Here is a 25908-nt window from a genome sequence, read left to right on the forward strand (position 1 = left end):
GCGCAGGCTCGGGAAATCTCGAGTAACGAGTATACTCGCTCATCACTAGTCATCACCAAGCACACATTAACAACTCCCATCTAACACCATATCATATACATAGCAAGCAGCTTTTGTTTTGGCCAAAAGGTTTTTTTTTTTTGCCACCACTACAAGGTAGACTCTTTTGGCCAAGCTCTACTCTAACCTATTAAATATTTGTTAAAATATCTTGTACTCTTTTTAGGTATATTTTTATTTATTCTTGAAGGGAATGTGTCATATATACATTTTTTAAAATGAACAATAATAGCACATACAAGGGACAAATACAATCACACCATGCATGGCTGGACCGCATGTTACCACCACATGGTGACCGAATAATACCATATACAAGGAACAAATATCACCACACCATGACCAGACCACATATTACCACCACCTAGTGAATGAATAATAGCATATACAAGGGACAAATACCACCACACCATTGCCGGACCACATATTACTACCACATAGTGACCGAATAATGCCACATACTAGAGGCAAATACCATGGTCACACCATGACCAGACCACAGATCACTACCACATAGTGAATGAATAATACCACATACAAGGAACAAATACTAACACACTATTGACGGACCACATATTACTAGCACATAGTGACGGAATACTACCACATACAAGGGGCAAATACCACGGTCACATCCTGACTAGACCACATAGTCTCACCACATAGTAACCAAGTACTTGAATACTGATTATTAATAAAAAAAATTACCATAAGTGCCATTATACACAGGAGCTCTGTACATAGTATATAGTGTTTAGTGTCAGTGTACAGGTAATATAGGGATCACCAGTTACATTATACACAGGATCTCTGTATAGTGTTAGTGTACAGGTAAGGCTGGGGTCAGACTTGCGAGTACAATGAGAGAAACTCTCACATCAATACCCGGCACTGCCACCGGCATTCGGGATCAGAGTGTGGGGCATGCATAGAAATACATGTAGCCGCATACTCCGGTCCGAGTGCCGGCGGCAGTGCTGGGAATTGATGCGAGAGACTCGCACGAGTTTCTCACGTCACACTCGCAAGTGTGACCCCAGCCTAACACTGACTCACCGGTGATGTCTCTAGACCACCATCACTTCTTCTAGCCAGGACTCCTCTCTGCAGAAAATAAGTTATCTAGATTATATTCCCTAATTTTTTGTCCAACTTCTACGCTACGCCAGATGAAGAAAAAAAGACAGTGTTGCCCTGCACAGTAACATGACGTCTTCTCCCCACTGGAAACTGTATCCACAAAATAAAATGCATCATAGTAGTAATATCCCTTAATAAGCTCCTACAGTAAAAAGGTCCCACATCCTGCTCCCATATGGACTCCATTCTGGACCCCACGTGTCTCATTCCTGGCCCCATATGGTCTTCCATTCCTAGCCCCACACTTCTCTATTCTGCCCCCATAGTGTAGCTTAAAAAACGTTTCTCCTTACCTGGTCGGGGTCTGGAAGCTTCCTCTCTCCAATTCATCTGAGGCATGGACGCTGTCATATGGCAGTGACCTCATACGCCGGCAACATGCGCACTGACGTCAGCTGCCGGCCTGTGACCGGATGTTAACTATTGCTGTTTGGGAAGCCTTCCAGTACGGCGATATAGATTTTAACTGAACGTGTGCAGAGGGCGAACGTTCAGTTTCCGAACCGGCAGAATCCTGACCCTTGGGCCCGGTGAGAAGAGAGGTGGGCCCGGTCAGGGTCCCATACGCCAGTAAGGACAGTAATGTCCTTATGGCGGCCCTAGTTAGTATGTAAGGTTCGGGTGGTCAGGAACCAAGAAGTCCTGTAACTCTAGACACGACAAGATCTTAGAAGCTATTTACATAGCTTGTATTCATTATATATCAGAAAACAAGGAAGTTAATCAAATCCAACATGAAGAAAATCGTCATAGACAGCGAAAAACTGTCTCGTTGGCTCCTGCCATTAACTGGCTCATAAACATCAAAGACGGCTCATCCTTTGAAGTAACAATTCTCCATGAAATTGTGTTTTTCAGCCCTGTTGAAACTTTTTGTTGTATTCATATGGGTGCATGAAAGTGCTGCGGTCAGGGTCACTGCTCATTTAGGCTGAGCTGTGCATTGATATATTGGAGCAAATTAGTGTGTTTGTTTTAAATACCTTCTGTGTTACATGCCTTAAACAGCCCATGTATGAGCAGATGATCTCCCAACTTTCCCCCACGCAGGAGCTGAGTCCTCTGAGAAAGCCGCTGCCAATCAAAAATCGGACATGCGATATTCTTCTCTCCCCCGACATTATCCGTCAGGGAACAATTTGGAGGCCCCATACACACCAGACTGTCAGACCATTTATTTGGGCACCCCTGGTCAAAATTACTGTTTTTGTGAACAGTTAAGCAAGTTGAAGATGAAATGATCACTAAAAGGCTTAAAGTGAAACATTTCCTATGTATTTTAGGCCAAAAAAACATAATTTCTTTCATTTTAAAAATTACAGAAAGGAAAATGGGCCGATGCAAATGTTTGGGCACCCTTTGAGTTTTGACCAATGTTTCAGACCTTAATTGGCCTGTTAGGGTTATGGCTTGTTCACTAAGAAAGGCCAGGTGATGCAAATTTCCCTGCTTTATAAAAACTCAGCCACGTCTAACCTTGTCCTAAAAAGCATCAGCAATGGATTCTTCTAAGCAGCTGCTAAGCACTCTGAAAATGGTGGAGGCACAGAAAGCAGGAGAAAGCTATAAGAAGATAGCAAAGCGTTGCCCTTTTTTTCAGTTTGAAATGTAATTAAGAAATGGCAGTTATCAGGGACAGTGGAGGTCAAGATAAAATCTGGAAGACCATGCAAAATTTAAGTGAGAGCTGCTCGTAGGATAGCTAGTGGGGCAAGTCAGAACCCCCTGCTTGATTGCAAAAGACCTTCAGAAAGATTTAGCAGACTCTGGAGGTCTGGTACATTGTTCTACTGTTCAGAGACACCTGCACAAATATGGCCTTCATGGAAGAGTCATAAGAAGAAAACTTCTACTGCATCCTCGCCATAAAATTCAGCATCAGAAGTAAGTATGCAAAAGGGCATCTAAACAAACCTAATGCATTCTGGAAACAAGCCCTGTGGACCGATGAGGTTAAAACAGAACTCTTTGCCCTTTTTTCTCCACATATACTTTTGATAATTGTGGACACAGAATTTCAGGACAAGAACATCTCGCCAACCATGAAGCATGGGGGTGGATCAGTCATTCTTTGGGGTTGTTTTGCAGCCAATGGCACAGGAAACATTTTTCGGATAGAGGGAAGAATGGATTCTATGAAATTTCACAAATTCTTGATGCAAACATGACACCATCTGTATAAAAGCTGAAGTTGAAAATAGGATGGTTTCTACAAATGGATAATAATCCTAAACGCAGGTCAAAATCCACAATAGACTGTTGTGAGTTCATTTTCCCCTTCGTCACTGGGGTCTGGTGAACTCCCTATTCTGGTAAAGGAAGGTAATGAGCCTGATTATCAGGCACCTGAGTCTAATGAGGATGACTGGCTGAGTGGAGTCACGGACTGGATATAAGGCTGCCGACGCCCTTCTGCCCTGCGGGTGATTTCTCTGTGGACTTCTAGGACACCAGTCTGATTCCTGCTCCTCTCAAGCTAAGTTTTCTGTTTTGCCTGTTGGCTTTTGGTTTTGTTTTTTGTTTTCCTTGCTTTTCAGTATTCTGCCATTCCCTGCTGGGGTGAGCTGAATCTCCTTTTGCCTGTAGCTCTGTCTTCAGTACATTCCTGACTACTGACATAGCTTTTTTTGAAGCCTAGCGTCTTCAGGGCCTTTTTCACTGTCAGTCTGTTGGCTCTTATTTTCATAGGGTTTTTCACGGATTGCAGGCAGCAGCCTTCCTGTCCTTTTCTATCTAGTTAGCCTGGGGTATGGTTTTTGGGGTATGGCGTGTAAAATGAACCAGTAAATCGCCACATCCTATGATATGTTGTCTAGTTGTATTTAGGTAACAAATATCCTTGTATGGGTCGGTTTAGGACCTGATTCTTTGTAGTATTATCAGGTATCTTTATTTGATCGACCATTTTATGAATTTTGGTGACACACATGTTGTTTTATTATATATTAGTAAAAGTTATGTTTTAAATTTCATTAGACCTCAAAATAGCAGTGCATGCAAGACGATTCAGGAATCTCACAGAAATGGATTAATTTTTCAAGGAAGAATGGATGGAAATCCCTCAAACAAGAATTGACAGACTTAGCTGGCTACAAAAAGTTTTTACAAGCTGTGATACTTTCAAAATGGGTGCTACTAGGTTCTACCCATGTAGGGTGCCCAATCTTTTGCATCGGCCCATTTTACTTTTTGTAATTTTTTAAGATGAAAATGTATATTTTTTTCCTAAAATACAAAGAAAATGTATCATCTATAACCTTAGGTCTTTTAGAGATCATTTCATCTTCAGTAACTGTTCACAATAACATTAATTCTGACCAGAGGTGTCCAAACATTTACATGCCCCTATAAGTGTATGTTTGTGTGCGTGTATTGTAACAGAGCCAGGTAGGACAGGGTTAAGTGTAGCTGCAGGATTTGCTTAGATGCACCTGCCTAGCTGTTTTAACTAGAACTCGGTCCTGTGTTCACAAGAGGTGTCAGCAGCTGCTGGATGAAGCAGATTCGAGTGTGCTGGAGCTGGTGAGTGACAAGACAAAATGTGAGCTGTATCTTAGAGAGATGCATTGGGGTCTCTCTATGAATGAAGGCTACATGGGTCAGCTATGAAAGCTGGGCAGTCTGAGTGTTGGAGTTGCAGAGAAATGTGTGGAAGCTACAGGCTCTTCAGTGTGAACTGTGCCCATAGTTGAACACTTTTATTTGGTGCTGGAGCTCAAGCTGAAGGGGATACCGAGACATGGTAGGACTATACCTCTTCAGTGTTTTAAAGTTTGCTTTTGGAAAAATAACTGTATTCTGTCGGGGTGAGCCCGCACTGACATACCGTGTGTGCCCTGCTAAATGAACTGTTTATTTGCTGTGTTACCCTTGTGCCTAGAAGACGCTGTTTTGGGTTTTTAATCACTTGGAGTTTTCTGAAATCAATAAAACTGTATCGGTTTGGACCAAATCGCATGTTTGAACACTACCTAATGCCTACTTGAGACTGAATCCCTACAAAATATATACAGTGTGTGTGTATATATAATATATATTCTGTGTGTATTCATTCGTAACATTTAAAATCTAAATTTGTGTCCGGTGATGATGATAAATGTCATCACTATATAAGAACTATAGTATTTATATTGGTATGTAATGAATTGAAAATATTGTGACTTACAATTCAATAATCTTAAGTGTAAATTTCGCAGTAAGAACAGAATTGGGGAGAAAAGTAAATCTTGTAATCAGCTAAAAATTGGAGTCCGCATCTTTGATTGGGGGCATGGGGGATGAGACGTGCATGCCTAATTTGTAACATAAAGGAAGGAGATGCTCTAATCTGATGCAGTTAGCTGGGAGCAATATTTCTTAATTGTAGAAATGAAATCAATGAAAGAAATAAAATTATCTATGATGCCAGGCTCTCTCTGTTTTGAAAGGAACATTCGTCTCTGTTAATATTCATCTAAAAATACCCTGTGCAATGTAGGGAAGTCTGTCTAAACCATGGCAGAGTCAGTCTTTGATCTTTTACATGGCTTGTCAATTCTAGCCTTAGGCAATGGATTACAAGCCCCGTGCCTGTTTGCTGTGGCATTCCTAATTGAGGAAGAATTTGCTGGTGCTTCTGGCCCCCATTTCCTCCGTAGACTGCACCTCACTTCCTGTCTGATTACATCTACTGATGGGGTGGTCTTTCCTGGCCCATTTCCTGTCTCTTTAAATGGGGTGGTCTGTGTAGATCAGACATTCTTTTCTGTGCTTATGACAGGTTTTTGTAACACCTCTTTTGCAGGAGCTGACATCTGCTGCTTCCATAGAAGATTTTCAGGTAAATTATTAACCCAGCGATAATGGGGAGGTTTTTTTCTTGTGTTGAGAAGAATCAATGTTCTGCACGTGGGCCCAGAGGCGTTATGTATTGTTTTCATACCCGTAATCTAGATGATGTGTCGAAGGGGATTATTTTATTGCCTTAAAGCCTAATTTGTGTCCATGTTGCTTAAATCGATTGTCCTGGACTTGCATATTTGATATAGGTTATGTGATTGTCTTCGTCCTACATCCAACAAACCCAAGGTTGTTATGCACTTCATCACTTGTTGCTATTAGTAATGTACCTGGTGGAGCACAGCAGCCCTGCAGCTTTAGTGACTTGCCGGGTACTGCGCTTTGTGTCCTATTCAATACATAAGTCACAGACAACCCCCTTTAACTGGATTTGTGAGTCAAAGACACTTCTATTTTTTAAGCAGATCTCACATTTTGAATATAAGTATTGAATTTCCTTGCACATATGTTATTTAAAGTGGTCGTCCAGTCAAATAATATCGATGCCCTGTTCTCAGAAAGGTCATCAATATTGGATTGGTCAATGGCTGACACCCGGCACATTGACGATCAGCAGTTTTTAGCTTCTGTTGGGGTCAGATGTAGACTTTAAATGCCGCTGCTCTGCAATAAGCCTTAGTGGCCAATATTCATTGAATGTAGGAGGCAGCGCAGTTCTGATCAAGTGGCCACCCCAGCCTGTAGAAGCTGATCATGGGAGTGCCGGTTGTCATACACTCTTTGGTCTGATGCTGATGACCTATTCGAGGTATGGTTCATCAATATTATTTGACTTGGCTGCCCATTTAATAGAGGGTCACATTTAAAGGTGATGCAAAAAGCATAGACTTCTGAGGCTTTAAAGAGTCCAAAGGGTTCCTTTTTCACTTTAAAAAACAAAAAAAAACAAAACACTATTACAAATGGTACATGGTATATGGAGGGCCTAAATGTAGATTTTACAATGAGGCCCAAAAGCTTCAAGTTACTTCTTTTGAGTGACAATTTGTATTTAATTCTTACTTATTTGGCTGATGGCGGTCTCTCCCATTACATGACCGGGCATTTTTCAATGGGGAAAGCTGTGTAATGGGCCAATCCAGGTTGCAAAATGACTGCCAACTACCGCCATTGTTTGCCCATGAAATATCCTTACAACTCCTGTTCCCATGGGAGATGTGCTGCCAGAATTTTTTTTTTTTTTTAAGCAGTTTTGCCAGTTCGCTCAGTCATTTGTAACTTTACATACCTAGTCTTTGTTAATTAATACTTAGATATACCTTTGTGGTATATTCATACTATGATTAGGATATTTAAACTCGCTGCAGTTCTTACTTATTCTCTATTGTTTTGCCGATTCGCTCAGTTTTTGCCCGCCTGTATAGACAGGTCATACGAACACTTGTTCCCAGATTGTTGGTCAGTCCAAATGCGCCATTAGTTACTGCCTGACACCTCTGGTACTGAATTACCTCTTGGGACAACAAAAGGATTGGGCCCCTATACACCTTAGTGTGCATCTGTACTGCACAATTATGGTGAACAAGCCTTTCGCCATGATCTTGCAGTTTAAATATGCCGACGATCACCCGACGATTGGGCAGAACAATAGGTTTCCTGTTAGATCACAGTTCTCGGCTGCATGTCGTCCTGTGTAAACTCCTGGTAGCCCATGCGCATCGAACCATCTCCGATTATTCAGTCCACATCTGATTGGGGTCTGCCTGTATAAATTGGCTATTAAATGGCCAAGAAGCGCATGGTGCAGTATACTCCAGTAGACGGTTGCGATGTTCTGCTGAATCCAGCGGGTCCGGCTGCCTTTAATCTACTGTATATTGGGGCCAATATAATACTCCTTCACATTCATGATTCCTTTCAGCATTTTTACCCCTGCGGCATTTTACAGCAGCATCCAGATGTTACATTGTTGTTGTGTGAATGGCATTTTCAAACATGTAATTCACACAAAATACACATGAACCGAAAGGCTTAAAATCCAAAACAAATACTGGATCCTTTTAATGTTCACATCAAAGTCCCCACATTGCAGTATAATGAAGAAATGGAGCGCACGTTAACTAGGATGTGAACAAAGAACAAATGCGCGCTGAAAAGTTTAATTAGCGCGGATTGTTTATTTATATGGATTACCAGCGGAGTTTCTTAAAAAAAAAAAAAAGTACGATGCTGCTAAAAATATCAGATGTTGGCAGCGCTCTGGTCTCCTACCCCTGTCTATGCCTCACCCTGGCTATGGGAAGTCCCTATTAATTGTGAATGCCTGAGTGAAGAGAACAATACAGTGAATGAAGGCACGCAATGCAGCTGAGCGCGCTGCTGCCTGCAGTCCATTGCAGGTTTTGGGGCTGTACATTGCTAAATCACTCACGTGCAGTGGCATATGCAGAGTATTCGGAGATTTCACTGCAGATACTTAGCACATCCTTGTTTATATTGTATGTATGTAACATAGGAGGGCCAGTCAATAAATGATTCATTGTAAAAACTGGGATATCGAAATCCCAACATTTTATGTTCCGTAATTCCCCAGCCCTTTCCCAAAAATCATCCATGCTTGTGTCTGTCACTAGGCAGAATTGACATGCAGGGGTCTTGAAAAGCTGGGTGACATTCCTATGAGTGTGATTATGCCTTTGCCTTTCACTTTCTGTGATCTGGAAGCTCAGAATATTTTTTTTTTCGGTGGCACAGTTAAAGGGAACCTGTCAGCACATTTTTACATATGGAAGTAGTGGTGTGGCTGTATAGGTGCTTGTCCCCTGAAAAAAAGTGATACCTGTGTCAGTCATGAGAAATTCAGGTGTAGCGTATGTGGGGAAGGTGACTTGACGGACAGACTTGACTGCAGGAAGAAGGGACGGTTTGTGCACTATAGACGGATATTGGCAATGACAGAAGGGAAACAGCTGGGGAAGGTGGAAAAGGAGTGCAGAACCTGGATTTGACCACAAGATGGCAGTGGGGAGCGTAGAACAGGACTTGACAGCAGCCTAGGGCTACGAAACTGCTTAGTCATGGGGGGCAGGGAGATAGGAACCCAGGAGGGAAATTCCCGAGGAAGGGGATAAATAGGACAGGCTCCAGGCTAGGCTAGTCCCGGGAGGAGCTCAGGAGGAGAAGACTCAGTACAGAAGACTGACAACGGTGGAGAGCTCAACCAGGGGACTGATCGGAAGAGACAGTCGGGGGTGGCCCTGACACAAGGAACCGCAGGACAGACAAGGCCCCGGGGGTACTGATTGGACGACGACCTAGGACTGGTGAAGCGCTGGTGGTAGATAGGCCTAGGGCAGCCCCAGCGAAAGATCCGCGAGGAACGTCACTGCGACTGAAGGAAAGGTGAAGGTACCTGGGCCTGAATACGGAGAGCTGTAAAGGAACTGCGGCTGGGCCGCCGGAATCTGTGGTTGCCTCTGCCCCGCTCTCGACCCCGGCCGCATCCCGCCCACCGGACTCTGCGGCCTACACCAGACCCTCCATTTGGGTTGCGGAGGTCATTGAGAAGAAGGCCAGAGAGCAGGAGATCTGGGGCCTGCTCCACGAAAAAGGAGAGGCTGGCATGGTGGCTCCACGATCCACCGGGCGACTCGTGTACACCAACCTGGCGAAGGGATACGGGTTCATTCGGGACCTCGCAACCGGCCAAAAGGTTATATTAACATGACTTCCATCTGTCACGGCCGGGCTTTGCGGGAGGGGGACTTGGTGTCATACTATAAGGAGTAGTGTCCCCGTGGCTACTACGCGGTGGCCATGATCGTCGAGCCCGAAGACTCCGAGCCCCCGTAGAAGGACTCCCAGAGACACTTCAAGCACCCCGGGGACCTCACTGCTGTGGGGTTCCCCTGCTGGACTGGCGCAACATCGGCTGTCAGGAGATGGCCCGTTGCACCGTTGTGCTGCTAAAAGGAGAGTTCCCCGTCCAAGCTAAAGAAAATGTTTTGTTATGTTGTTTTCTCCTGGCACAGCGGGGACATGGGGGAGGGAGTGCTAATGTTAAAGGAAGGGGGAGTACTTTCATGTTGTGTTTGGAATATTATTTTGAAAGAAGGAGTTAAAGAAAAAGGGGGTTACTCCTGTTGAGTTACCCCTAGTGTTATTAAAGCAGAGGTAACCGTATACTGTATATGGTATACCAAAAGTTGATTTAATGTGTAGTATGTATAAGAATAAGCAACAGGTCCCGGGTACAGGGTATGATAAAAACGCTGACCATGACTTTCTTATTAGGTGGACAAAGAGACGGAGGATATTGAGCCAGACAGTGGTCCATTAGTCAGGTCCCCCGACACCACGGACACCCCAAAAGGATGGGCGGGCGCTAGCGATGACCTGGTAGGCGAAAGGCCTTGGTCATGGCGTTCCGGACAGTAGAGGGTGATAGAAGGGGAGAGCAGTGGGAGGTAATAATAATAATAATCTTTATTTATATAGCGCCAACATATTCCGCAGCGCTTTACAGTTGAACAGTTTCAAACACAACAGTCATAAGTAACAACGTTAACAATACAATAATTAAAGCGAAATAAGACGACCCTGCTCGTGGAGCTTACAATCTACAATGAGGTGGGGGGGATACAAAGCACAGGTTTGTATTTACAATGATGTATTTACAATGACGGTCCAGCCATCTTCAGGGGGTGGGGGTTAGATGGAGATAGTGAATGGGCTACACACACACAAACATGACTTTGATTACTGAATGTGATAGGCCGCTCTGAACAAATGTGTTTTGAGCGAGCGCCTAAAACTATGCAAATTGTGGATGGTCCTAATATTTTGGGGTAGAGCATTCCAGAGGATTGGCGCAGCACGGGAGAAGTCTTGGAGTCGGGAGTGGGAGGTACGGATTAGGGCAGAGGTTAGTCGAAAGTCATTTGCAGAGCGCAGCGGTCGGTTAGGCCGATAGACAGAAATGAGGGAGGAGATGTAAGGGGGTGCCGCACTGTGGAGAGCTTTGTGGGTGAGAACAAGTACTTTGAATTGTACCCTGTAATGAATTGGCAGCCTGTGTAACGACTGGCGAAGAGCGGACGCGTCTGAGAAACGATTAGCCAGATGGACAACCCTGGCTGCTGCATTAAGGATAGACTGGAGAGGGGAGAGTCGAGTGAGAGGGAGGCCAATTAATAGAGCATTACAGTAGTCTAGGCGGGAGTGGATCAGGGTGACAGTGAGAGTTTTTGTTGTTTCCATGGTGAGAAAAGGGCGGATTCTAGAGATGTTCTTTAGGTGTAAGCGGCATGAGCGGGCAAGAGATTGTATATGGGAGGTGAAGGAGAGATCGGAGTCGAACATAACACCCAGACAGCGCACCTGCTGTCGGGGTGTTATTATGGTGCCACCCACAGAGAGGGAAATGTCAGATTTAGGGAGGTTAGTAGATGGTGGGAGCAGAAGAAGTTCAGTTTTGGAGAGGTTGAGTTTCAGATAGAGAGCAGACATGATGTTGGAGACTGCAGACAGTCAGTCAGTGGCGTTCTGTAGTACAGCGGAGGTAAGGTCAGGGGATGATGTGTACAGTTGTGTGTCATCAGCATAAAGATGGTACTGAAAGCCAAATCTGCTGATGGTCTGTCCAATTGGGGCTGTATAGAGAGATAAGAGAAGGGGGCCAAGGACTGAGCCCTGAGGTACCCCAACAGTGAGAGGAAGAGGAGATGAAGTGGAGCCAGAAAACAGAACACTGAAGGAGCGGTCGGAAAGATAGGAGGAGAACCAGGAAAGAGCAGTGTCCTTAATGCCTAGTGACTGGAGCCTAGAGAGTAGGAGAGGATGGTCAACAGTGTCGAAAGCTGCAGAAAGGTCGAGAAGAATGAGCAGAGAATGGTCACCATTACGTTTTGCTGTCAGAAGGTCATTGGTCACTTTGATGAGTGCAGTTTCTGTCGAATGTAGGGGGCGGAAACCGGACTGTGAAGGGTCTAGGAGGGAGTGAGTGGAGAGGTAACGGGTAAGGCGTGAGTATATCAGGCGCTCCAAGAGTTTAGAGATGAAGGGGAGATTGGAGACTGGTCTGTAGTTGTTTGTGCAGGATGGGTCAAGGGTGGGTTTCTTTAGTAATGGAGTAATGATAGAGTGTTTGAAGGAGGAGGGGAAAATGCCAGAGGAGAGGGAGAGATTAAAGATTGTAGTTAGGTGAGTTGTGACGACTGGGGAGAGAGACTGGAGGAGATGTGAGGGAATGGGGTCGGTTGTGCATGTAGTTGGACGAGAAGAGGAGAGGAGCCTGGAGACTTCTTCTTCTGTGATGGGAGCAAATGTGGAGAGTGAGCCAGGGGAAATGCAGGGAGGGATGGGAGTCACTGAACTTGGTGATTGGGAGCGGATTTCCTGACGGATATTGTCTATTTTCTCTATAAAGTGGGAGGCCAGGTCATCAGTGCAAATGTCTGTGATAGGGGCTTGTGCTTTTGGCCTGAGGAGGGAGTGAAAGGTGTCAAAAAGTTTCTTGGGGTTGTTGGATAGTGAGGAGATCAGGGTGGTGAAGTAGGTCTGTTTGGCGAGGTGAAGGGCAGAGTTATATGTCCTTAACATAAATTTGAAGTGTATGAAGTCTTCTGGTGTGTGTGTTTTCCTCCATAAGCGTTCAGCACACCTAGAGCATCGCTGGAGAAATCGGGTTTGCGATGTGAGCCAGGGCTGTTTCACTCTGTGTTTGGAGGTTCTGAGGGTGAGGGGAGCTACTTGGTCAAGGGTGCTTCTAAGAGTGTCATTGAAGTGATGTACAGCCAGATCAGGACACGCTGTAGAGTACACGCTGTAGAGTAGTCCGGGTGGACCTCACCAACCTGAAAGAAGTTGTCACGTGGCATGCGCGCCGGCGAGTAGCAGTAGGCTGCTCAGAGCATGGTGCTCCCGGTTTGGTTCGTCCCCCCACATGTGGCGGGTTTGGCCCAACAACCGGTCCGACAACAGACTGTGGACAAGCTTCAGGACGACGTAGGTAGGGAGTACGATTGTTGGGGACGACAATAGACAAAGGAAGGGGGAGTGTGGGGAAGGTGACTTGACAGACAGACTTGATTGCAAGAAGAAGGGACGGTTTGTGCACTATAGACGGATATTGGCAATGACAGAAGGGAAACAGCTGGGGAAGGTGGAAAAGGAGTACAGTACCTAGATTTGACCACAAGATGGTGGGGGGAGCATAGAACAGGACTTGACAGCAGCTTAGGACTACGAAACCGCTTAGTCATGGGGGGCGGGGAGATAGGAACCCAGGAGGGAAATTCCCGAGGAAGGGGATAAATAGGACAGGACAGGGTTCCAGGCTAGGCTAGTCCCGGGAGGAGCTCAGGAGGAGAAGACTCAGTACAGAAGACTGACAACGGTGGAGAGATCGACCAGGGGACTGACAGGAAGAGACAGTCAGGTGGTGGCCCTGACACGAGGAACCGCAGGACAGACGAGGCCCCGGGCGTACCGATTGGACGACGACCTTGGACTGGTGAAGCGCTGGCGGTAGATAGGCGTAGGGCAGCCCCAGCGAAAGATCCACGAGGAATGTCCCTGCGACTGAAGGAAAGAGCTGTAAAGGAACTGCGGTGTATGGCTACGGTCGTCAGGAGGATGGCCAATAAACTCGGACCTGTTGCAACCGAAAATCTGCCTCCGTCTTGTCTGTGTCGTCTGTGCGCGGTAAGCAGTGGACCACCACCCAATCTGGGCCCCTACTACACGTATATATGCAAATCAATCCAGAAGTGCATCGGGGCGTGTTAATGTACTTGCGTGCTTCCTGCAAGTTCACAAACACACCCCCAGTGCACTTCTAGCCTGATTTGCATATTCCTTCTACGCTAAATTTCCCATCCCTGGCAGGTTGTACCTGTACAGAAAAGGTGTCACTTTTATAGGTGCAAAAGACAGCCATACCACAGAATTCATGTATCAAAAAAATATGCTGACGTGTTCCTTTTTAAAAGAGGTTTTCCACTTTTACAAAAATGGCTTCCAAATGATGTTACTCATGTAACTATCAAAATCAGATAGTGCTGCTGCTCCGGTCTGCGTCTTAGCTGGATTGGTGACATTACGTCAATAATGCACATCACCACTGCAGCCAATCGCTGAGCGAAGTGACACTGCTGATACAGCCAGCACGAATTGCTAAGATAAGTGATTGTCTGCAGTGGTGATGTGCTCTGTGGAAGTGATGTCAAAGCTACAGCCAAAATGCAGAGAAAGAAGCAGTGACTGAGAGCAGGCACCGGAGCCAAGGAGGGCGAGTATGTTTTTTTTTTTTTTGTTTTTTTTTTGGAGGTAACCCCTACTGTAGGGGCCCTACATCACAATGCTTTCTCGCAAGTTTACATTTCATGGTGGCGAAAAAGCTATATTTAGAGTTGTAGTATAGGTGCATATCAGACTATAATGATTGACCAAACTCACTCATGCAAAGAAAAAGGTCTACGAACAATTGGCCGGCACATGGACGTAGTCTATGGTAGACAGTACATTTTCCACTGACTAATGTTTGGAGACACTTTGGAAACCTAAGTTCATACAAAAGAAAAGGACCAAAAATAGATGAAAATCGGTCCGTTATAGGCGAACAAGAAGCGAAACTGACTTGTGGATTTGCCCTCGTCTTGAGAGGCTGTGGGTAAACTTTTCTCCAAGATAAAGACAGCAATCCGACCTATCAGTAGGAATATCCTTGTCTAAATGTTTCCATCGCTTCTTATTACAGAGGTGCCGGCTCTGCAGGGACAGTGATTTTAAACTTAATTTGTCCCCTGTGATTAGCCAAAAACATTGCAATCTGCATAATTGGTATTCTTGGAAGATCAGCAAGCCAGCATATTTCTACTGCAAATTAATTGTACACAGGGCTCTAGATGCATCTTATCAAGTACTTGTTCTTCCTGTAGTGTTTAGCTAATGATGGCAAAGTAATTACTTTATGTAAAATAATCTTGTCTTCTGTGACAATGATATCTGGAAAGGTAAGGAACCATTACATGAAGTGTTTTTTGTTATTTTGTTTTTCTTTTTTTATTTTATATACAGTAGTTTTAGCACTCCGATGAAAACATGTGAGAATGGGACTTGGGCGAAGTACAACTGAACCATAAGCTTTGCAGGACCCTCTAGGGCTAGGGCCCTGCAAACCTCCTACTATCTGTTACGTTCCTTGTGTCGCTTCTGATTTGTAGCCCACCATGATGTAATGACGTTGCGGCAGCCTACTATGAGTTGTAAAGTGCTGCAGAATAGGTTGGCACTTTGGAAATAATATATATTTTTTAAATATAATTTTTATTAGGTAGTAGGTTTTCACTGGGCCAAGGGTCTACAAATCTTTTCGATGAACACTAATATACCGTATTTTTTGGACTATAAGACGCACCAGACCAAAGCACACACCCCAGATTTTCAGAATAGGGAAAAAAAATCAACGTGCCAAATGGGGGTCCGTCTTACCCGGGGGAGGGGCGGTGCTATCAGCGGCGCTGGTGGAACGGGGTCGCAGGGTGTTCGGTGGTCCGGTGATATGACTCCCATCCCAGACTGGTGTGGCAGGTGTGGTGGCCTCCAGTAAATCCCATCCCAGGCTGGTGCGGTGGTTTCCAATAAATCCCTTCTAGGCTGGTGCGGCAGGTCCGGCAATTGTGCTCTGTGGTGCGGGGGGGCTCCGCCAGCATCTTGTGAAACCCCGGAGGCCCCGCATATCCATTGCTGCGGGATGAGATCTCATTGCCGATATCTCAATCTGAGCATGCGCCGCCCCCAGTGGCCATTTTCCCGGAGGCAGCATCGCAGTAATGGATATGTGGGGCCTCCGAGATTTCACAAGATGCCGGCAGAGCCCCCCCCTCTGCACCACAGGCCGAACCTGCAGTACCAGCCGCACCAGCCTGGGAAGGGAGTGTGATCATTGCCTGGCAGCGTTGTGACTGCCACAGAATCCCCCAACTCCTGCTGTTGCCATGGTATTTGTAAGTATATTCTGACTTTAAGACGCACCCCCATTTTCCCAAAAAAAATTTTAACACGTTGCATTTTTGCAGCTTTTTTTTTTATTTTGCAGCAAAGTCTGACATTTCAGAAATCTCATGCACACACATTGGTTTTATTTTCCTGACTGATTTGGAAAACTGCTGCATTTTTTAAAACTGCAGCATGTCACTTCTTTCAGCATATTTTCTGCATACTTGCAGCGTTTTTTCACCCATAGGAAACAATGGTTGGTGCAAAAATTCAGCAACAAAGGCAAGTATCTGTTTTGCTGTGTTTTTGGTGCAAAAACATAAGGAAGTTAAATCATGTCTTTTTTTTGGACCCCTATACTTTATCAGCATCCACAAGAGACAACAAAAACGCAGCAAAAACTCAGCAAAATCTGCTTTGTTTGAAGCAACTTCTTTACTGCCAAGAGAGCACGTTTTGGCTGCGGAAAAAAACGCAATGTGTGTACATGGCTCAAGGAGGCTGTGTGTTATGCAAGTGCTGTTTCTTTTCTACATTCTAATGGGTAAAAGAAGCTTGTACTTGGGCTTTTTACTTCCCCCCCACATACAGTAGCTTGCAAAAGTATTCATGCCCTTTGCATATTTTTTTTTTGCTACCTGACAACCTGGAATTTCACTCTTTAGGGTTTTTATCAGTTCCTGTAAAGAACATACCTACAACTGTGAACATTTGGTTTTATTTTCATTGTGAACCATTAAGGATTAAGCTTTGGACTTTGACTAGGCCTCTCCAAAACATTTACACATTTCCCCTTAAACCACTCTAGTGTTGCTTTAGCCGTATGCTTTGTTCATTGTCTTGTTGGAAGATGAACCTCCGTCCCAGTCTTAAATCACTGACAGACTGAAACAGGTTTTGCTTAAGAATATCCCTATATTTCGCAGCATCCACCTTCTCCTTAACTAGGACCAGTTTCTCTGTCCATACTGCTGAACAACATCCCCACAGCATGATCATGCCACCACCATGTTTCACTGTGGGATTGGGGGTCTTGGGGTGATGAGCTGTTGGTTTGTTACATTGCGATTACCTTGATTGCCAAACAGTTCAGTTTTTGGATTCATCTAACCACAGCACCTTCCTCCATACGTTTGGAGAGTCTCCCACTTGTCTTTTGACAAACTCAAAATGAGCATGACAATTTTTGAGTGTAAGTAAAGGCTTTTTTCTACCCACCCTTTCATAAAGACCACCTCTATGGAGTGTACGGCTTATTGTGGTCATATGGACAGATACTCCAGTCTCTGCTTAGGAACTCTGCAGCTACTGCAGAATTACCTTTGGTCTGTGTGCTGCCTGTCTAATTAATGCCCTTCTTTCCCGGGCTGAGAGTTTTGATGGGCGGTCTTCTCTTGGCAGGTTTGTTGTGGTACCATGTTCTTACCATTTGATGATGATAGATTTGATGGTGCTTCATAGATCATCAGAGATTGAGATTTTTTTTTTTATAACCCAACCCTGACTTGTACTTCTCAACAACTTTGTCGCTGATTTGTTTAAAGATCTCCTTGGTCATCATGGTTAGTGATGGTTTGGTTAGTGGTGTTGCAGTCTCTGTGACCTATTAGAAAAGGTAAAGTTTTTATATACTGACAGACATGTGACACTTAAATTGCACACAGGTGGGCTTCCTGTCACTAAACATGTGACTTATGAAGAAAATTAATGGCACCAGAAATTGTTATGGGCTGCATAGTAAACGGGGTGAATACATATGCACATGTCAATTTTTACTTATTTGATCCCAGAAATTTATTTTTTGCCTATATTTTTCTCACTTCACTTACCAAGCTTAGTCTATTTAGTGCGGATGCAGCACATATAATTCTGAAATATTTTTGTAATCCGATTTGTGTTTGGGAGACCATTCGCAGTATGTGTGATAATCATAGAAGCATCTAAGAAGGAAGTATTATATTATCCAGTAAGAAAGTCTAGTAATGCTTGAATGGATGTTGTAAAGTGTCACTTTTTAGTTTGCAGCCATCACTGCTGCTGCGTTGTAACACAAAGGATGTCTTCTTCATGGAGCGGATGTCGGCAGACAATGGTATCCCTATTTTGCTTTTAACTTCCGTTCCAAGGAAAAATAAGGAACCCCACACTTGCATCGTGCACTTTACATTCTGGTTGGCATCACATGCCTCCATTCTTATTATAGAGCCTTGCTTTTTTGTTATGAAATAATTGCGTAATTTGGAATAGTTGAATATGTTTTCTTGTCCCTTAAAGAAATGGACATTTATTTGTTACTGTGGTTATGACCTGAATCTGCGCTTACAAGGGTTTGTTCACATGTCCACTAATCAACCGTTAGAACTTATCAAGCAGCAATCCATTGACAGAAAAAAGTAGTGAAGACAGTAGACACCACTTTTTTCTCCTGCTGAAAAAAAATTGATTTCAACTGAATCTGGTTGTTTTTTTTTTTTTAAACACTGAAGTCTATGGAAAATGGATCCATTCATTAGCCATCTGATTTCTTTCCTTTGAAACTAGAGTTGAGCGATACCGTCCGATACTTCAAAGTATCGTATCGGATGGTATCGGCCGATCTTTAAAAAAAGTATCGGTATCGCCGATTCCGATACCGGAAGTCCCATTCAAGTCTATGGGACTTCCGGTATCGGAATAAGAAAAACCCTTTCCTGCCCTTGTACAGCCTCTCTGGGGTCTGTACGGGCCTTTCGGGGGGCTGTGCCGGCCTGCCAGGGGGTCTGTGCAGGCTCCGGTGGTCTGTGCCGGCCTGCCGGTGGGCTGTGCAGGCTCCGGTGGGCTGTGCCGGCCTGCCGGGGGGCTGTGCCGGCCTGCCGGGGGGCTGTGCCGGCCTGCCGGGGGGCTGTGCAGGCCTGCCGGGGGGCTGTGCCGGCCTGCCGGGGGGCTGTGCAGGCTCCGGGGGGCTGTGCCGGCCTGCCGGTGGTCTGTGCAGGCTTCGGGGGTCTGTGCAGGCATCGTCCGATGGGACTACAAGTCCCATCGGGCGATGCCTGCTACCATGACAGTGATTGACACATTAGCCAATGATGGGACAGTAGTAGTCCCATCATCCGGCTAATGTGTTAAATGTAAAAAAAAAAAAAAAAAAAATTACATGCTACATACATACAACATGCATACTACATACATGCTACATTCATACTACATACTACATACATGCTACATTCATACTACATAAATACTACATGCAACATACATACTACATATATACTACATACATACTACATATATACTACATGCATGCTACATACATACTACATGCTACATACTACATACATACTACATGCATGCTACATACATACTACATGCTACATACATACTACATATATACTACATGCATGCTACATACATACTGCATGCTACATACATACTACATATATACTACATGCATGCTACATACATACTACATGCTACATACATACCACATATATACTACATGCATGCTACATACATACTACATGCTACATACATACCACATACATACTACATGCATGCTACATGCTACATACATACTACATATATACTACATGCATGCTACATACATACTACATATATACTACATGCATGCTACATACATACTGCATGCTACATGCATGCTACATACATACTACATATATACTACATACATACCACATATATACTACATACATACAATACATTCATACAATACATACATAGACATACAGTACATATAACATAGAGTAACATACTTACCAATACTTGTCACATTGTTCCCCGAAGCCATTGTCGTCTACGGAATAAATATTAACATAACAAACCACAAAAATACTCACCCACGATCCGAAGCAGTCCACGAGTGTGTCCCACGACGATCTTGGGTAGAGAACTGCAGCATCAGATGATGCTGCCGTTCTCTACGGGCTGCAGGAATCCAATGACGGAAGGTAGGTATCCTTCCGCACTGTATTCCTCCGCCACTTAAAAAAAAAAAAAAAGTCCCTAGTCTCACTTTATGCCATTGCTGTGTGGGAATTTCCCATGCAGCAATGGCATAAAGTGAGACTAGGGACTTTTTTTTTTTTAAGTGGCGGAGGAATACAGTGCGGAAGGATACCTACCTTCCGTCATTGGATTCCTGCAGCCCGTAGAGAACGGCAGCATCATCTGATGCTGCAGTTCTCTACCCAAGATCGTCGTGGGACACACTCGTGGACTGCTTCGGATCGTGGGTGAGTATTTTTGTGGTTTGTTATGTTAATATTTATTCCGTAGACGACAATGGCTTCGGGGAACAATGTGACAAGTATTGGTAAGTATGTTACTCTATGTTATATGTACTGTATGTCTATGTATGTATTGTATGAATGTATTGTATGTATGTAGTATATATGTGGTATGTATGTAGTATGTATGTAGCATGCATGTAGCATGCAGTATGTATGTAGCATGCATGTAGTATATATGTAGTATGTATGTAGCATGCATGTAGTATATATGTAGTATGCATGTAGTATATATGTAGTATGTATGTAGCATGCATGTAGTATATATGTAGTATGTATGTAGCATGTATGTATGTGGTATGTATGTAGCATGTAGTATGTATGTAGCATGTAGTATGTATGTAGCATGTAGTATGTATGTAGCATGCATGTAGTATGTATGTAGCATGCATGTAGTATATATGTAGTATGTATGTATGTAGCATGCATGTAGTATATATGTAGTATGTATGTATGTAGTATGTATGTAGCATGCATGTAGTATGTATGTAGCATGCATGTAGTATGTATGTAGCATGCATGTAGTATGTATGTAGCATGCATGTAGTATGTATGTAGCATGCATGTAGTATGTATGTAGCATGCATGTAGTATGTATGTAGCATGCATGTAGTATGTATGTAGCATGCATGTAGTATGTATGTAGCATGCATGTAGTATGTATGTAGCATGCATGTAGTATGTATGTGGTATGTATGTAGCATGTAGTATGTATGTAGCATGCATGTAGTATGTATGTAGCATGCATGTAGTATGTATGTAGCATGCATGTAGTATGTATGTAGCATGCATGTAGTATGTATGTAGCATGCATGTAGTATGTATGTAGCATGCATGTAGTATGTATGTAGCATGCATGTAGTATGTATGTAGCATGCATGTAGTATGTATGTAGCATGCATGTAGTATGTATGTAGCATGCATGTAGTATGTATGTAGCATGCATGTAGTATGTATGTGGTATGTATGTAGCATGTAGTATGTATGTAGCATGCATGTAGTATGTATGTAGCATGCATGTAGTATGTATGTAGCATGCATGTAGTATGTATGTAGCATGCATGTAGTATGTATGTAGCATGCATGTAGTATGTATGTAGCATGCATGTAGTATGTATGTGGTATGTATGTAGCATGTAGTATGTATGTGGTATGTATGTAGCATGTAGTATGTATGTAGCATGCATGTAGTATGTATGTAGTATGTATGTAGCATGCAGTATGTATGTAGTATGTATGTAGCATGTAGTATGTATGTAGCATGCATGTAGTATGTATGTAGTATTTTATTTTTTATTTTTTTTTTAACATTTAACACATTAGCCGGATGATGGGACTACTACTGTCCCATCATTGGCTAATGTGTCAATCACTGTCATGGTAGCAGGCATCGCCCGATGGGACTTGTAGTCCCATCGGACGATGCCTGCACAGACCACCGGCAGGCCGGCACAGACCACCGGCAGGCCGGCACAGACCACCGGCAGGCCGGCACAGACCACCGGCAGGCCGGCACAGACCACCGGCAGGCCGGCACAGCCCCCCGGAGCCTGCACAGCCCCCCGGCAGGCCGGCACAGACCCCCACAGGGTGCACAGACCACCGGCAGGCCGGCACAGCCCCCCGGCAGGCCGGTACAGACCCCGGGCAGTCCACACAGCCCCCCCGGCAGGCCGGCACAGCCCCCCGGCAGGCCGGCAGAGACCCCCAGAAGGCCCGAAATGACGGCGCATCATGATGCGCACACACCGCGCATCATGATGACGTCAGTCTGTCAATCAACTTTGAACTTCCGATTCCGATGCCGAATTCCGATATTGAAAAAATATCGGAAGTCGGTATCGGAATTCCGATACAGCAAGTATCGGCCGATACCCGATACTTGCGGTATCGGAATGCTCAACACTATTTGAAACTGATTCAGTTAACAAAAATCAATCCTTTTCAAATGAATGAAAAATGTATGGCTAATTAATGGATCTGTTTTCCTTAGACTTCAATGTTTAAAAAAAAAAAAATAAAGAAAAAAACGGATCCAGTTGGACTCCCGCTGAGCCAAAATAGACTGGATGTGAGGACCTTTCACAAATCCTGAAGAGGACCCGTAGAGGCATCAGTAGATCCGAAATGGCAATTGCCTGCAACCTGTCTCGCAAACTTCCTGTGCCTGTTGTACTACTTTTATCATTTGAGTATAAAGGCGGTTTTATCACACTCGGTGAGTGCCGCCAATTCTTTGTGTTGCATTGCAATCTAAAAAAAAAAAGAAAAATCTGTTGGCTGTTGACTTCTGTAAAACTGGCTGTAGTGTCAATGTATGTAGTATGAAAAGATGCAAGTTACAGCTCTACTGTTTTTCAGTGATTCCTTTGTATACCCGTTCATACTGCGCGCACACACACACACACACACACACACACACACACACACACACACACACACACACACTAAAACAGCCAAACAAACCACACATCCACGATTTGATCACAAAATACAGTTTAAACATTAATTTTCATAAACCTGCAGTAAGGAAAAATGACCTGCAGGTGGCACCACAGTACCCCAAAGCACACTACCAACACATTTGTAAACATGCACTGCTTTTTCACTGATTCCTTCGCCGCACACACACACGATACCCCTTTTGAAAGGTAAACTTGCTCCCTTCAGCAAGAAAATAGCCAAACAAACCACACATTCACGATTTTATCACTAAATACAGTTTAAACATTCATTTTCATAAACCTGCAGAATGACACAATGACCTGCAGGTGGCACCTCAACTGGAAAATATTTATTTGGCCTCTACTTATCAAACCGATTTATTGTATTACCAAACTACATACGGTATATAAATACCTGTCTGTGTTCATCAGCTCATGAAGTACATTTACATTTGAGCAGCTTGCTTTTTCTGAAATTGCCTGCGCCCCCGACGAAAATTTCGCACGGGCCAAGCTAGTACCAATATATTTCACAATGTTGTTTTTTTTTATGACCAGTGAAATCAGTTTTCTTTTTCTATTAATGTACACCTAGTGATACTTGTTAATAGGAGTCTTTTTACCTTATGGGTAAATAAGCTTTGCCAATTGCCCATGGTCAGTGATGCAGCCTGTGTCATCTACATGTAGGTTTTACCTTTCTATTATATCCAGTGTGAGACCGGCAGGAATTCGTGTTAATATTCAAAGGAAACCTCACATTAGACTCGTGCTGACTGAACCACATGCAGCATTAATTGGAGTCTGGTTGTATGATTTCATCTAGGTTTGTTTTGCTTTGAAATGTGTGTTGATTCAGAAAAGCATAGCTGGAGAAACCATCAAGGCGCTGTAGGCAGAGACCTGACTAGTCTGCTGAGGTCCCCAACCAGCTTCTTCTCCCTGCCCCTCCAACTGATTGACCGGTATCTCTCTGTCAGCAGGAGCGTGGCGGGGAGCAGCCAGGGATGGGGGCAGACTAGTAGGGTATTAGCCTATAATCCCCAGATGGCATTTCATAAAAATTAGTTTTCTCTTAAATACCGCAACATTTCAGAGTAAGATGTCTGGCTTCATCTGTGCAGTCTTTGATTCACGTTGCCCACGGTTTGGGAAGTAAAACCCGAATGAAAGGTTCACCTTTAATTCAGATAAATATTGTTTTAAAAAATTCCTGTCCCTTTTTTTCTTGGAATAAAAACGTAATTAAGGCCATAGGTAATTTTCGGATGAAGCAGCCCCTGCTAGAATGATTACACAGAGCAACGTTCTAACGTGGTGGTCTGCGGCAGAACACGGACAGAAAACCGGACCTGGAAGTTTGCTGTCGTACAACCAAGGTCGCCAACATCTTGTTTCTCTTGTTCTTAGACATAAGGTGAGCTTGCCACGTATACTATGTATTATGTGCAAATATTTTTCATCTCCATGTGAGCAGAAATAATACCGCCTGTGTGACTGTTCACGTGTGTCTGCCGAATATGAGGTCTAACTGTAGCACATGGACGCCAAGGTGCAGTGGGATTGGTAGTCTCCAGATGTACAGCTGAGACCCCACATGTCTGTATGTAATAATGAATCCTTTCGGCTCTGTTGGAGGTAGAGGAGGGGTATACTGCCGTACATAACCCATGCACAGCTGCTGCCAAGAGTACAGTCACCCGTATGAGCCTGGCCGTGGGGTGAAGGCTCTGCCCTTCATTTTAAGTGTGAGATGGACATTGTTTTGACCTCTTGTGTTGGCAATGGCTACTCAGTTCTGACAGGTACAGGTTCGTTACCTGTAGAGAGTGCAGTACTTTTGCTCTAGTCCCTGGACGCCTACTGACATCTTATTAAACGTGACAGCTGTTTTCTACAGTTAACCCCGTCATTGGTAGTAGGTTATCCCGCCTGACCGTCCCTTTTATGTCTGCACTTATTCCTGACAAGCGTTGGGTTGTATGTAATAATAAGGGAGTGTGTGTATAATTGTGCTCCATGGCCATGGGGCGGTGATGTCCCTGGGCTGCAACCGGAGCTCCCGTCCTAGATCTGGGATCTTGTAGCGTATAATGAGAGATGGAACAAACCCCTTTCTGGACTTCATTACATCTGTCCGTATTAATTACTTGCTGTCAGCAAAGAAAAGAAAATCGATCTGCATATTGTCTTTTCTGGTTTCAACCGATACTCAAAAAGCGACTATTGCACTTACGCGACCTCACTGTACACTTGTGTATTTTGTTCAGTTGCGAACTAAAAGGATCAATATTGTGATTTCAAAATATCTTTAGATAAACTTGTCACATTTTTTTTTTTTTTTTTTTTTTTTTCAGAAAGCAAGAGAAAAATATTTGGTTGAAAAATTATTGCCTTCTCACTTCTAAAGGCCTCCTTAAAGAGAACCTCGGGCAGCATGAATCCGAGCCTGGCGGCTCCATCACTACGATGTTTCAAAGAAAATGTACTTGAAAGATACAGCCGGGAGCTGTGCCAGACAGATCGGGAAAGTATATTTTATGCGAAACACCAGAGCCATCGTGCAGCCACGATCTGATTCATGCTGCCCGAGGTTCTCTTTAAAGGAGGCTCTTTCCATCACTGCTGCATAGGATTGAAAGATTTCTCCCTCATATATACTTAGACCTGTCAATCACCTGCAATATGGTTTCGGCACAGGGAAAAGCCGGATAGAACAGTTCTGGATTAGTCTGGTCTCTGGCCATGGTGTCCACCTTGATATGTAAAATGTTTTTTCTGAAATGTCAGAGCGTTTCAGTGAAATAGAGTCGTGCAGCCAAGCCCTGATTCATGCTGCCTGAGGTTTGGGCAGCATGAATCCGTTTACAGATTCCCTTTTAAGAGCTTATTGAAAATATGCAACACCTGAATACACCCAAACATATGGTAGATGTGTGGTAAAAATATTATGTTTTCAGGATTGTTTTAGGGAAAAAATAGTGATAATCTGAAAATCTTTGCCATATCCTTTTTTTTTCTTTTTAGGTATATACTCCTTGCTTTTTCTTAAAAGGTTGAAAAATTAGTTGATTGCAGAAAACCCACCAAAAAGTATAATCTCTGGGGAATCCTGGCAGTAAGGGGTATGTTTCCACATGGCGTATTTGCGTCCAATCCGCAGAGTCCAGATGTTACAGCATAGTGGATGGGATTTTATGAAA

General features: G+C 43.9%; 1 protein-coding gene across 4 annotated transcripts in view; it reads left to right on the top strand.

Moving 5' to 3' along the window:
* LOC141078153 (nck-associated protein 5-like) overlaps positions 1–25908 on the top strand; it is a 74484-nt gene that overhangs the window by 18115 nt on the left and 30461 nt on the right. The window contains exons 2-3 of one of the 4 annotated variants that reach the window (XM_073564988.1): positions 5984–6019; positions 23956–24122. The exons of 1 other annotated variant lie outside the window; for it this stretch is intronic. The gene's annotated coding sequence lies outside the window, so the exon portion shown is untranslated. The remainder of the gene's footprint in view (positions 1–5983; positions 6020–23955; positions 24123–25908) is intronic. 2 more of the 4 variants (XM_073564989.1, XM_073564987.1) reach the window with 2 other exon arrangements.

Source organism: Dendrobates tinctorius, unplaced genomic scaffold (genome assembly GCF_039654945.1).
Source record: "Dendrobates tinctorius isolate UK_male_01 unplaced genomic scaffold, ASM3965494v1 ptg000513l, whole genome shotgun sequence".
NCBI lineage: Eukaryota > Metazoa > Chordata > Amphibia > Anura > Dendrobatidae > Dendrobates > Dendrobates tinctorius.